Here is a 10,716-nt window from a genome sequence, read left to right as displayed (position 1 = left end):
TCATTTACAGGCAACATCGGTTGGAGATGGGTCGTTCACGCCATATTGCAGAGTTTCCTCGACACTGAACAGCCAGCCACGTGTGTGCAGCATTCCCCAAGGCTGAAAGTTGCATTGGAAATAACTAAGAATTAAGCAATTCATAAGCAAAGATATTGAATGATGACAAATGTACCAATCAAAAAGTGGAAGAGTTTTGTACGACAGAATATTACAGCATAGAATATCATCAGTTTTCCCATCCACAACCGGCTTCATTTAGAATGAATGCTGTTGTCACGCAGTTAAGGGCCGAAAATGATGGTACCCATCGTAACACGGAATTCCCCTGACTGCTTCCACCCGCCGCGCTGATTTAGGGATTTGCCGCTCGGTAGCAGATCCCGCTTCTTCAAAACGCGGCCACGGACGCCGTTGAAGAAGGCAAAATACAAAACCGTTCGTGTGCTGTATCTTGTCGACATTCGTTGAAAAGCCCCAGGTGTCAAATTACGCCCTCGACGCCCCATAGCCCGAGTCGCTTCAGGACGTTAATACCTCATAACTCGCTTACTGCTTCGAAAATGTTATTACACACGGGTGGTTGTGCAAGCATTCGCACTTCTTTAGGTTCTATCGTGATTTCCGCAGAACTTTTGGAACTGTGAAATTCAGCCTCGGTTCTCTGTATCTGATCGGATTACACACACATGCACAAAAAATAACAGAAGGGAGCTACCGCATTGCGCTTCGCATTTTGAATCGCCTACTTACCCGGCCATGCATGTGCAATGAGCACTTTCGACAGTGCCGTCGTCTTTCACGACGCACCATGCCTGGTACTGCTTGGACAGTGTCTGGCTGGCTTGCACAGTCGCCGATATCTTAACGATCCCGTCGCCGCGCTTTCCCACCTTGAAGGACTTGAGCTGCTTCACCTTGCCGCTGATGAACATGTTGTAGGCGTCTCCCATCTTGTAAGATTTGTATAAAAACATACTCCCTCGACCAGGTACAGGTAAACATCACCTGCTGTAACGGGGGGGGGGGGGGGGGGGAAGATTCCTTGGGCCTGACGTGAAGACAAACCACAGAACGTCGTCGTCAAGCGGATCGGGCAGCTCCTCGCCTCGAAGCGAAAGCTTCGCTCGGTATCGGCCTTGCGCCTTGGCATCTAGCTTCTTAAAATAGCTGCAGGACATTTTTTTGTGTAATGTGAACGTAACAAACGCAAACACGGATTCGGTGGGCATTCACGCCATCCGAACTCTCCATGCCACCGGTATCGCACTGCGTGAAAAGCTGCGGGAAACATGCCCGGAAGTCCTTCGCCGGAAAGTGCGCGGGAGCAGCCAATGAGCGCCAAGCGCGCTTGTTTAAAACAGCGAAAAGATCCATTTAGTGCTCGCTCGTACAAGGTGCATGGTATTTCCAAGGTATATCAGTCGCAATGGCTCGATACAGCGTGTTAAATGATGCAATGTTATTGGACGCTCTCACATGGCCAGAGATAGAAGAGATTTTTTTCCGGGCAGAGTCGGCGCTCCCCGCGGAGTCAGTGCCCCGACGTAGCGTCGCCCAGTATGGGCTTATCAACGTGCCTGCAATGGACTGTTCAACATTAAAAAGTCGAAAAAGTTGATTTAGACTACCTCGCAAGTGAACTACTCATGCCGCAGATCGTGCGAAGTGCACAGCGTGTACCGGTGCCGGGACATGAGGCGCTGTGCATGACGCTGCGTCGCCTGGCGTACCCGAATCGCCTTTGCGACCTGGAGCAAGTGTGCGGTCGGCACGCCACGGTTGTCTCCAGTGTGGTGTCCAAAGTAATGACACATATTGAATATTACTTTGGACACCTCCTGGCAGACTTGACCACGCACAAGTGGCTGAATATTAACAGCTTGGAGCTGTTCACCGAGGTGAGAATGTGATTTGTTTCAAAAATTTTCACTGCGCTTCAATTTTGAATGAGAACAACACATCGTGTTATAAAAGACTTGGTTCCACCTTCTTATTCCAGGCTGTGTATGCAAAAGGCGCCCCACTGAAGCGGTGCTGGGGTTTTATTGACGGCACTGCTCGTCGGATCTGCCGACCGACAACAGACCAGCAAGAACACTTTTCGCGGCGTAAGCGCCAACACGTACAGAAATACCAGGCCGTCATGTGCGCCAATGGGATAGTCTGCCAACTAGATGGCCCATTAGCTGGGCGGCGCCATGATGCAGGCAAGCACAGTAACTTTTCGACGCTTATATTGCATTTGTTATATAGTCTGTTAACTCTTCATCCAACTTTATGCCCCAATTATGTTTGGTAGGCCGGCTGGCTGTTATTCACCTGGGGACCTAGACTGTATTTATTTCATCAATTATTCTCATGTGCTTAGCTATCACTAACATAGCCTTGACCACTCACATGTGTTGTCATAATCACCGAAGCCCAATGCAGAACAGATCTGTGTCTAATTTCTCTGCAAGTAGCTATCTTGTAGCTATCTGCTTGGGTATTTTCTATGCACGTCACCCCAGCTGATTTTCTGCCTGTTGCGACTGAGTGTTTGCACTGCCGCTTCGTCAATAGCTTAGTGTTAGTCTGTGCTGTATTACGTATTCTATGTATAATTCTCTTTTTTTTTTAATTCTAGCTAGAAAGACATCAACTCGCATTTCATTTTCTAATCCATGCTGTTCTCATTCAGAGTGTTATTTTCTCCGGCATTTCTTATTTATTATTTCTGCGCTGTGTTCAATATCCTTTAAAGTATTTTTATCTCTGATGTGGAATGATGCTAGTAAGTCTTTCCATGTGCAGGGGGAAGAACTGGCTTTCAATTGAAGCGGCAAGTCACATACGTGAACTGACAGCAAGCTTCTTAGCACTAAACCCACAACAATCTTTCATCTCCTTTTTTGTTCAATTGTAGCCTTAGCATTCTGGTTGCTATTCGACTATCATGCTTCATCACTGACGAACAGGGGAGATGGCACAGGTTTTCCACACTGCTGATTAACAGCGTTGTTGCAGGCTTTTGTTCAAGGCTTCCACCTGTGAAATCATAGGCTTGTTCTGGTCTCCATCTGGTTGTGCTGCAGCTCTCGAACTCTTGTCAGGTTCTGGAACTACCTAAAGAACATCATGGACTGCTGTGCGAATTGAGTAGGCTGAGTAGACGTTGACTGTACGGCCGAAAATACTGTTGGGAGCGCTTCGCTCCGTGCACGACTGCCAGTGCCTCTTTTCCAAGTGTGAATGCCCTGTTTAATTCGGAATAGGTAGTATAGAGGCATATTCTTGCTGCCGTCTAGAGAATATACTTCAGCACCTCATTCATGACTTACTGAAAATTTTTAGGACTGTCTGAAATTCCATAATACATGTGCAGACACTTCAACAGTCCTGAGTGCACGTAAATTTTAATTTTCGGAGGGTTCATGAATATGCCGATATTCAGTTGTCCAGGTCAGGTAACGTAAACACGTCCCCTCCTGCTGATGTCGTAAAAATGTCTTCTAATGGAGGCAATGGATAGTGATCGGCCTTTTTAGCGTTGTACTCTCCACAATGTATAACCATTCTGTTGATTTGCACGATCACCAATAGTGTGGTCCCCTTGCTCTGAAGATCGGCTCCAGACCTCCTCGTTTCTGCAATACCTGTAGCTTCTGTTCAGCTAGCGTTGTACTCTCCACAATGTATAACCATTCTGTTGATTTGCACGATCACCAATAGTGTGGTCCCCTTGCTCTGTAGATCTGCTCCAGACCTCCTCGTTTCTGCAATACCTGTAGCTTCTGTTCAGCATGATCTCTCACTGAGTAAGAAACTCCTTCAGTCTTACACAATACTGGGTGGACTCACTCATTTAGCCAAGCCTTTAATCAAACCTACTTGTGATGAAAATACATTGAACATTCACATACTTCTGAATCAAGTACCCAACTTTATGGTCCATTTAGAAGATGAAAACATTATTCCAGTTTAGCTTCAGCTACATAGCCCACATTTGTGCAAATTGCACACTACCCACATTTGTGAAAATTGTACATCTGGTTGGACTACTTTCATTAGAAATGCAGGCTTGTGTTTGTAGCTATAATGACTGTCTTCTAGGTGTAGCGTGCAATATATCTAAATGGCGGGTAGTGCAACCCATTGTTTTAATACTTTCCAGGTATTCGCAAAGACACAAACCTCTACGACAACCTGGAAAAGGTGGCCGGTGGTGCAAAGTTTCTGATCTACGGAGATCCTGCCTATCCCCTGCGACCCCTGCTGATGAAGCCTTTTGGAGGCCTACATTTGCAGCCGCATGGAGCGTACTTTAATAGAAAAATGAGTACTGTTCGTCAGGCAGTGGAGTGCGGGTTCAAAAATGTGGCCACAGATTTCGCTTTTGTGGATTTTCATAAGAATCAAAAAATCTCTCATCAAATGATTGGTAGAATATACAAGGTTGCTACATTGCTGACAAACTGCCATACTTAGCTGTATGGCAGTCAAGTGAGCAGTGTTTTTGATCTCGATCCACCATCACTTGATGAGTACCTTGTCCCATTTGCTAATGATGAATAACACAACCGTAGACATGCATTTCAGATTTCAAGCGTTTTGTAACTGCAGTCATTGTCCGCATATTTTTGGTCAGTGCAGTCATGAGTTTATAGCATCATAGAGTGCAAGCTGAAATATAGAGCTTTTGACATCACAAAACAAAATGAATAAGGATTGAGGGAGGTGTCTTAGTCTGGTGGCAAATGTTCTGTAAAGGGACGTTCTCTTTGAACAAATACAGGCGGTAGCTTGTCCAGATCAACACGATTCCCTCTTGCATAGACCTTATGCAAAATTGCTGCTATCTATCAAACCTTCAGCGAACCGTGCTACGCGACGCCATGTTGAAGGGTTTAGTGAGTCGGCTGCGTTTACGGCTGCTACCGTCGTGCTGGTTGCATCTGCTTTGTGCTGTGATTTCCGTGCTATTTGTTCGCATTAAGAGTAAAATATGACAGAATAATAGACGATTTACTCGTCCACGCTACCTACATTCCAATTTTTCGTAAAGCGATACTGTACTGTCAAAAAAACCACGCAAAGCAGATTAACACAAGCCTCAAGAAAACAAAAGCTCAAGAGATATAACTTGATGGTTCTTTTCTTCTATAGCCTAATTTTAGTTCTGCGTACAACAAGGGACGCAGCAGTATATCAACATTATCGGCGACAACGAGCATTAACGCAACTGGCCACGCTATCCCGCTCTTCAATTCAGCTACCCTTAAACATGGCGGAAACGCGTGCGATGACCGATAGGTGGCAGTAAATTTTCATAAGGTCTATAAGTGTTAGCTCCACCCTTTTATACTGCGTAATCAATTCACTATCCAAATGCAATAAAAATTGCCATGTGTGGAATACAACAGAACACTTATTATTTAATATCCTAATTATGCAGAGTCTGCAGAGTTTGACCTCAACAACTTCTCTGTAAGTGCATGAAGCAACCTCAGTTGCGCTTCTTGATTGACAATAATAGCCTGCCATTGTTTTTCTTGCATTTTTCTGTTCAATTCCCTTTGAATTACGTCATTTTCATGCCGCTGCATGTCCAGCGCAAGGCGCTTTTCTTCAAGTGCCAGGAAGTTTTCGTCAATCACTTGTGTCCGCTGGCCGCGCATCCTAAGATATGCCAGTGTGTTAACATTCTCTCGATGTGCACCTGCAAAACACAATGAGCTGTTAAAGGTGCAGTGCAGTCAATAGGCATAGCTGGCCTCCTTACCATGTGTGCATAATTTCAACCTTTATCCCACAGATTGATATCATGTCAAAGCTATAAAAATCCTGTATCTGCCAGGCACCACTACTGTCAGTTTCTGTGTGACACAACCATGAAGTCGCTACTGTGCTCTCAGGGGGTGACGTAAGAATGTGTGTCACATGCTAGGCAGTAGGTTCGATATTCAGCCAGACCGGTAGCCTTGAGAGAGGTTTCCTGAATCCCTAACTTGTGGACGTTTTTTTTTCATGTTGAAGACTGGAAAAGGTGGCACCTACTACATGAAGCTGGTTATCACCAAAAAATAAACTGTGCAGAAAAAAAGTCAACATGCCACCAGTGGAAATCAAGCATAGTTAAATGCATGACAGAACTCTTCTTGGAAATTATTTTATGAGCGCAGTCATTGAGATGGCAATTAAAAAGTATCGTAGCAATTTTAAGTCCATGACAACCAATGAGTCAGTGATGCTAGAGCTGCGAGTGCCGCGCTGGCATGGCTGGAAAGTAATTATGGTTGTTGCTCTGTGCGTTCAGGACTGGAGGTGTAAATGATGTACAGGGGCGATCAAAAGAAATGTGAATAACCTATCGACTCGGTTCTATTCTTATAATTTCGTACATTGTTTGTATCTGGGAGGTAACAAGCGTATGACTGCGACAAGAAATTTGAACATGATAAATGATAAATCTTTATTTCCATCAGGTGCTATACAGATGGAGGGCTACGGAAAAAAAGCTGCCACTTGGCGGCTTGACGAGTCCGCAGCCCCATATATAAGGCAGCGTCTAGGCAACACCAGAGAATCAACACGCGATAAACAAATCAACACTTAATTAATGCGGAATAAAAGAAAAGGTCCTGAGCCAGGCTAAACAAACACCGTCAGCACAAAAAGTAAACAAGCGATAAGCATATCAAGACACTTGTTCTATGCAGAAGAAACGAAATGCTAGATAAAACAAACACCAGAAAAGATGGTCAGCTTAGACTGCAGGATCCCCGCTTTTTGGTACCTAGAACACCACTAGAGGCATTACATGAGCGGTATTTTCATTGTAATGGTGAACACTGTGAGTGCAGAGCAGCCATTTTTATGCTGTGTCAATACATATTAATGTAAATTCGCCGTAAGCACCATATTTCCGTCAGTTGGCCATATCTCGTTCTGGTGGCTTCGGGTACCGAGGCAAGTCAACAAAGCATTGCTGCGAGAATTTTGAAGGGGCCCTTTGTGGCCAACTTTGCATAACTGCCTCTGACACGGAGGCAGCATTTTACTGGGATTTGACACCAGAATTATGTGCTTCAAAGGGTTTACATAACATATCTTGTAGGCTATCGTTGCCAACAAAACAATTTCTGTTCTCTTATCTCATTTTACTGCCATTTTCTTACCCACTTTAGTTCACCTTTTCAAACATGTAAGCACTGAAGCCAATTTCTTTAAATGCATTTTTTCACTATCAGATTACTGTGTGGTCTGAGCATAAAGAATGAAACCATTGCTGGTCTGAAGTTGAATTGTTGCGGTCTGAAGTTGAATTGTGTTCCTATGATTGCAGTTGGCAATGTGAATTTCGAAGTCATTTTTCCTTTTCCCTGCTATTTTGGAACTTGGCATCTAGATTACTGTATCTTTAGATTGTTTCTGGGTCATGTGGATTCCAAAACACCCTCTTGTGATTTAATCCCGCCATGATATCACCATGATAATCTTGTTATTGTCGCCATTTGTTTCATTATGCCACCCTAAGCATTCCATGCACTGGCAGTTTGAATTTGTGAAGGCTTTCATTGTGCAAATAAATTACTGATCTTATGGTAGAAGAGATCCAAAATTTTTTTCCTGTTACTGTGATAAAGTGCTATAAAAGCATTTACTTGATGTACATCTTGCTTCACCAAGTCCTTGAATGTTCCTTTCATGAACTACATCAACATGAATGCATGAATGCATGAAACAAATGTTTTGCCCGTGACATTACCAAGGTTATTGTACAAAATTTCATAGTAACTCCGTAACTCCACATTTTTGTCCTTTTTACTGAAGAATTTGTACAATTCTTACGTAATTTCATTCAAAGAGCCATATGAAAGAACAATGCAAGAGAAATATTCTGAAATAATGTTTTCCATAGCATACTGTTTCAAAGTTGTTCTTTGCAGAAACATCACAGTGCTTACGGAGGAAATATTTCTTAAGAAAATAGTTCGATAAGGGCCATCCATTTTATCGCCAATACACCTAATTATTTGTTACATATTTTTTGCGATAGTTGCTTTTGGGGTCTTGGATATTTGGATAGAATGGCCCATCTACAAACTTGCTTTTTACTGAGCAGCCTTTTTTGTGCATATTGAACAGGCATGTTTGCAAATATCTAGGAAGGAAAACAAAACACAGCATTCTAGGCCTTTGTTCAGCACTTAGCAGCTATCTTCATAAATTAAATATCTGACCTGAAAACTGAAGAGACTGTCTGTCATTGGCTGTAAGCAGGACTAGTCAGAGTGTTTTAGCATTACATGCAATTAGACAAGGCAGGAAAACTGCATCCAAAGAGCTGCATTCACTGTGTTGGACAATGTTCAAAGTAAATTTATGGCATCTAACCTCTTGCTTGAAGCAGACGTGGTGTGCTGGATGCAGGACTGTTTGATGTCCTTTGTGAAGGCAGGTCTTCGCAAGGTTGACTGGATGGTCCAGGAGACTGCTCCATGTGAGGCATAGAGGCAACGTCTTCTGCCTGGTGCCTCAGTGTACATTGACCCCAGCAGTGCCTCTGCACTACTTGCATGATGGCTGTCGTCGCCTTGGTCTATAATGAATAAAACATAGTTACTGGTAATACAGCAGTCGATTGCATTGCGCAAAAAGCTAATTCGAGGTAGGCAGCAGAGAAACTTTCAAAGGACTTGAATCTCAAAAATAGGTGATATTTCATATTTTAAATAGGTTTAAATATGCTGCAATATACAGCAACTATATAAGACCAGCTCTTCACGTTGGAAGTGTAGTGCTACATGAAAAGTGTGAGAAAGCAAGACTGTTACCGCAGTATATAAATTTTTACACCTGTTATCACACTGTCTGTAATTAAACAAAAGCAACTGGCTGAATATAATTAATACCTCATGTCAGAAAAGCAGTATAACAGTTATTTCGAGCTATTATACAGCATATAGCAACAGCCACAACACATGGAAAAAAATAGTTGTGATCGGTCTCAGTCATGTATGCCTAGTTGGTGACAAAGTAGAGAAAGTAAATATTGCCTGATAATGGCATTTTACATGGAATCAAGTAAGCAGCAACAAACTGTTCCTGTAAAGACGACGCTTGGCAAATAGAAGCTGTGTCAGTAGCAATAATTTTGCACTGAACTCTCATGCCACACTTGCGCAGCTTGCACGTATATTTCTACTCTTGAAAATGGACAGCACGTTTCTAACAGCAACATGAAGTGGTCGCAAAGAATTTTATATTTATGCAGAAGAATCAAATTTTACAGTACTTGATTATGAAAGCGTACCTTTCAATTACTCCTAGAAGAGTAATGAGATAGTAGCCTTTGTGTGAGTTATGTTTTTATATTTGAGAGAGGAAATGTCAGACAAACACATCAAAACCCCATAGTCTCTCAGCACAGCAGTGAGACTTCTCCAATCTTGTCTTTGATGCAAAACAGCCTTTGCTGCTTCTACACAATAACACCCAATGTATTCACGTGTATTCAATTATCAATTCGACCTGCGCTCCTTTGCATAGACAGCCTGTTATTGTTGAAAGACAGTCATCTAAAGTTTTGATTTGGACACTGACTTGGCTTCTATGCTCGCATCGCTGCATAAAATGCAGGTTCTATTGCATATTTGCACAAGCTGTGCTTTTGTGGGTAATGTACAACACTGCCTTTGAGTGGGCCTATGTGTTCATAAAGAGTGTGGAGCACTGCTTCACAATGTGAACATATGAAACGTGCTATTGAACAGCGCAGCGTCGGCTGGGTGGAGTCATAAAATGAATATTGCATGGTAGACGAGGTACTCCTGAATGCCTTCAAGGGCGTTCACTTTCCAGAATTGTTAGTCAATGCAACTGACATTTAAGGGAATAAAATGGTAGGTTCCTAATCTTAGCGCAACTTAGGCAGAGTACATTATCAAGACCAAGCAATGATTGCAGATCGATGCATGAAAAAAATATGATAACTGGCTGCAAACCGTTTTGCAGCACTGCCAAGCTTATGAGCAACGGTGTGCTGTATCACAAGAAAGCATAAACACGATGTATCCTGGTAATGCACATATGTGCGGCTGAGTTGAAGGTTAACATTATTTAGATTTCGGACAACACAGCAAGCCATTAAAAAGAAAATAATAGCAGAAAATTCTATGAGACGGACTCCACTGCAGATTATAGAATAAACTTCCACTTATAATGTTCCTGCAGAATTCAGTGGAAATTGATTTCGGCAGGACACGCAATGCAGAGAGGGAATTATTAATGCTTTGAGGGCAACAAAGTACATTTCAAGGAATGAAAACTTAGTGAAATGATCTACAGCTCGGCAGAGTGATTACAAAGTTGAGAGAGAAACAGCACTTGTGGTTGGAGTAGGAGACAGCTATTTCTACCCGCAGACCCATCACCAGAACACCACTTCGTGCCTTCTGAAGGACAGCATGTTGTAGATAGACGGAAATACGACACTTAACAAGCAATTCGTACAGATGTCACCGACGCCGTAACTACGCCCCACGTCAAAATGTACTGTTGTATAATGCAAACGAAACACAAGTAGAACCCGAGCATTTATTTTTCCTTCACACAAGGGGTTCTCACCTGTATCTTTGTTTGTGTAGGCTTCCATCGCCTCAGCCATCCTTTCGGCCACGGCATTTCGTTGCTGATCTCCGCGCGAGCAGCGAGCAGTAGGTTGCGACTGGG

General features: G+C 43.1%; 2 pseudogenes; one reads left to right on the top strand and one right to left on the bottom strand.

Annotated features, from left to right (window-relative positions):
* On the bottom strand, nucleotides 1-1,181 carry LOC146180689 (uncharacterized; annotated as a pseudogene).
* Nucleotides 1,182-1,429: 248 nt separating this feature from the next.
* Nucleotides 1,430-4,557, top strand: LOC146180688 (uncharacterized; annotated as a pseudogene).
* The last annotated feature ends 6,159 nt before the right edge of the window (nucleotides 4,558-10,716 follow it).

This window comes from Amblyomma maculatum, chromosome 8 (genome assembly GCF_055883805.1).
Source record: "Amblyomma maculatum isolate TAMU_Amacu chromosome 8, ASM5588380v1, whole genome shotgun sequence".
In the NCBI taxonomy this organism is placed as follows: Eukaryota; Metazoa; Arthropoda; class Arachnida; order Ixodida; family Ixodidae; genus Amblyomma; species Amblyomma maculatum.
This window is presented reverse-complemented; position numbering and strand designations above follow the sequence as displayed.